The sequence below is a fragment of the Monodon monoceros genome, unplaced genomic scaffold (genome assembly GCF_005190385.1).
Source record: "Monodon monoceros isolate NGI ecotype Baffin Bay Population unplaced genomic scaffold, NGI_Narwhal_1 Super_Scaffold_10, whole genome shotgun sequence".
Taxonomy (NCBI): domain Eukaryota; kingdom Metazoa; phylum Chordata; class Mammalia; order Artiodactyla; family Monodontidae; genus Monodon; species Monodon monoceros.
In genome coordinates, this window is record NW_021703766.1 from 53,679,055 (window position 1) to 53,683,279 (window position 4,225).

General features: G+C 44.1%; 1 pseudogene; it reads left to right on the forward strand.

Moving 5' to 3' along the window:
- Positions 1-2,603: 2,603 nt before the first annotated feature.
- Positions 2,604-3,913, forward strand: LOC114908703 (annotated as a pseudogene).
- Positions 3,914-4,225: the final 312 nt, after the last annotated feature.

Below are 4,225 nucleotides of genomic sequence, written 5' to 3' on the forward strand. Positions count from 1 at the left end.
GTTAGATGTGTTCCCTGAGCTGAGCCTGCAGGAATCCTTCAGTGCAGGAGGGTGGGTGCCTTGTCCTCAGGCGATGGAGCTAGAGGGTGCCCTACAGCATCCACTCCACAAGTGACTTGTGTCGGTCTTTTGGGAGATCAAGGATCATTGTACAGGGGCACTGCTTTGGGAAAGAACTCTGGTGTCGTTATTAATTACTGCAAGTAATAAATCCTTCCTTGTCCAGGGGCGGGCATGGGGAGGGAATCACTGCTATTTTTAGAGTAATATAGGGAAAAGTTCAGAGATCATTTTGTGGGTTACCTTTTGTATTTTTTAGTATTTTGTGTTGCAAATAAAGTTTCAGATGCACTGATACAAAAGGTAAGAAAGAGAGAATTTGGAGTGTTTCCTTGGGAAATGGTGGGGTCTCTCTGTGGCATGTGCAACACTGGATACATCTCTTTTATGTAGTTTTTGGAGATGACAGTGTTTGGTCTGTGGTCACTATGAATGAAAATATGGTGTTTTGCATGTAGTGTTTCCTTAGGTGTCTTCATATGTATTTTTTCCTCAGGCATGATTTATTAGAGTTTGGAATGTTTTCTGGTATTTTATAGCAGGATGGAGTGGATCATTATGGGTTGTATGGAGGCTGTGTTGGACCCCATGAGAGTTTGTAAGTTCATTTGAATCCTGAAAGGAAATCATGAGTATAAACTTCAAATGGCAGTATGTTTTCATTAGATAGATTCTGGTAGGTATGTGTCAGTGGACACAATTTGAGAGAGGCCAGTAACTTCTTGGATGTAGGGAAAATTTATTCCAAAAATCAGAGGGCCAGCAACACTACAGTGATCAGTAGTACAGAGGCACATTCTTGGGAAGCTGTAGCTGCTACTTTCTTGCTGCCAGGCCAGTGCTGGTGTCCTCTCCCTACCTGTGTGAAACCTTCGAGTGTACACACACACAAACACACACACACATGACAGAGAACAAGGAACAATATAATTGTATAGAATTACTGTTAATTATTCTTCATACATTTGATAGAATTGTCTAATATCCCTCTTGTGACTTTTTAAATTCAGCATTTGTTAACTAGAGCCTCTTGATACCGATGGTTGAGCCGCAACTCAGTAAAAGACTGCAAGGGAACATGAAATGGAGGCGTTTATTACTCACAGGTCCTGGAGGAGGTACAAGATACAGCTGGAAGGAACACGTCAGAATTCAAGGAAGGGTGCAGGCAGAGAGCATGGGGCATGCCCTGAGGCACGTACCTTCATTAGGGTCCATGGATGAAATGTTTTGGCTTCTTGGGTTCAGGCTGCATTTGTCAGTGCAAACCAAAAAAACAGGAATTGGTAGGCTTCCTTGTTGGAAGCGTGTCTCATCCAAAGAAGAACCAGGCGAAAGCCTTGGGTGACAGGGGAAAATGGTTATCACAAGGGCAGTTGGGGGAGTCAGTCATAACAGGAACTTAAACTTGCTGTGACTCTGTGGGCTCTTCCATAGGATGTGTTGTCAGGGGAAAGGCTTGAGTCAGATCGAGATCCCTGTTGGCCAGTTGCCTACACCAAATAAATGCTGAGATCACCGTATTATGGAGTACTTTACCTAGCCTCTCCTGGCCACCATCTGTGATTTTAGATTTGTTTTCTGGGTGGTGGCGATTTTCAAATTAAAAATGTAGTCTGGGGGCTTCCCTGGTGGCGCAGTGGTTGAGAGTCCGCCTGCTGATGCAGGGGACACGGGGTCGTGCCCCGGTCCGGGAAGATCCCACATGCCGCGGAGCGGCTAGGCCCGTGAGCCATGGCCGCTGAGCCTGCGCGTCTGGAGCCTGTGCTCCGCGATGGGAGAGGCCACAGCAGTGAGAGGCCCGCGTACCCCCCCCAAAAAAAAAATGTAGTCTGTAATTCAAAGTAATTACTCAAAATGATCTGTTTCATAAGGGTGAATTGTGGCAGGTTATTCGTTTACCTGAAAATATTGTAATTAGGTTATTTCCCTATGTAAATATCATCATGTAGGCGTGTGATAAAACATACATTGTAGGTGTTATCAAACAGTTATTTCCATAAATATATCGAGGGTTGAAATGAAGTTTTTGCATAGCTGATAACCTAGTTTTAATTTCTTTAGGGTTTGTATTATGAAAGAGAATATATCTCCCTATAAAATGCCCTTAAAACATTGTAAAAATGATGAGTCTTTAGATGAAACTAATCTTAATTTCCTCTGAAGACTGTATACTTTACAGGCTTTCTCATCCACACATAACAGAACTTTCAGAAATAGAAACAAAGACCTAGGGACTTCCTTGGTGGCAGAGTGGTTAATACTCGGCGCTTCCAATGCAGGCGGCCCGGGTTCGATCCCTGCTCAGGGAACTAGACCCCACATATATGCTTCAACTAAGAGTTTGCATGCCACAACTAAGGAGCCTGCAAGCCGCAACTAAGGAGCTGCTGCAACTAAAGACCTGGCACAACCAAATCAATCAATCAGACAATCAATATTAGGGCTTCCCTGGTGGCGCAGTGGTTAAGAATCCGCCTGCCGGTGGGTTCCCGCACGTCCGCCCGGCTCCCCCCTGACGTCAGCCTCGCGGTTCTATTTAAGGCCCCTCCCGCTCCCCACTCGGAGTATCCGAGCAGCTACTGCCAATTCCGAGTCCAGCCCGCCCGACGTGCACTCCTGATTCCTTTCGGTTCTAAGTCCAATATGGCAACTCTCAAGGATCAGCTGATTCAGAATGTTATTAAGGAAGAACATGTCCCCCAGAATAAGATTACAGTGGTTGGTGTTGGTGCTGTTGGCATGGCCTGTGCCATCAGTATCTTAATGAAGGACATGGCAGATGAACTTGCTCTTGTTGATGTCATAGAAGACAAACTGAAGGGAGAGATGATGGATCTCCAACATGGCAGCCTTTTCCTTAGAACACCAGAAATCGTCTCTGGCAAAGACTATAATGTGACAACAAACTCCAGGCTGGTTATTATCACAGCTGGGGCATGCCAGCAAGAGGGAGAAAGCCGTCTTAATTTGGTCCAGTGTAATGTGAACATCTTTAAATTCATCATTCCTAATATTGTAAAATACAGCCCAAACTGCAAGTTGCTTGTTGTTTCCAATCCAGTGGATACCTTGACCTATGCAGCTTGGAAGATAAGCAGCTTTCCCAAAAACCGTGTTATTGGAAGTGGTTGCAATTTGGATTCAGCCCGGTTCTGTTACCTCATGGGGGAAAGGCTGGGAATTCACCCATTAAGCTGTCATGGGTGGATCCTTGGGGCATGGAGACTCTGGTGTGCCTGTATGGAGTGGAGTGAATGTTGCTGGTGTCTCCCTGAAGAATCTGCACTCCGAATTAGGCACTGATGCAGATAAGGAACAGTGGAAGGCAGTTCACAAACAGTGCTTTTGAGGTGATCAGACTGAAAGGCTACGTACACATCCTGGCCCATTGGACTGTCTGTGGCAGATTTGGCAGAAAGTATAATGAAGAATCTTAGGCGGGTACATCCGATTCCCACCATGCTTAAGGGTTTCTATGGAATAAAAGAGGATGTGTTCCTGAGTGTTCCTTGCATCTTGGGACAGAATGGAATCTCAGATGTTGTGAAAGTGACTCTGACTCCTGAGGAACAGGCCTGTTTGAAGAAGAGTGCAGATACACTTTGGGGGATCCAGAAAGAGCTGCAGTTTTAAAGTCTAATATACCACTTCACTGTCTAGGCTACAACAGGATTTTAGTTGAGGGTTGTGCATATTGTCCTTTATATCTGATCTGTGACTAAAGCAGTAATGTTAAGACAGCCTAGGAAAAACATCAGTTTCCTAACATTAGCAATAGGAATGGTTCATAAAACCCTGCAGCTGTATCCTGATGCTGCATGGCACTTATCTTGTGTGTTCCTAAATTGGTTCATGCAGAATAGCTCTACTTCCTCAGGTGGTACCACTGACAATGTTGCAGATGCTGCAGTTGCCCTTCAAACCAGATGTGTATTTAACTCGTGTTATATAACTTCTGGTTCCTTTAGCCAAGATGCCTAATCCAACTTTTTTTCTCCAATTAATCACATTCTGGGATTGATTATAAACCCAGTATTGTATGTCTTGTGCATAACTGTTCTAAAGAATCTTATTTTATGTACTATATGTATCAGAATAGTATACATTGCCATGTAATGTAAAAAAGAAAAATCTACATAAATAATGCAGCCAACTATCTAAG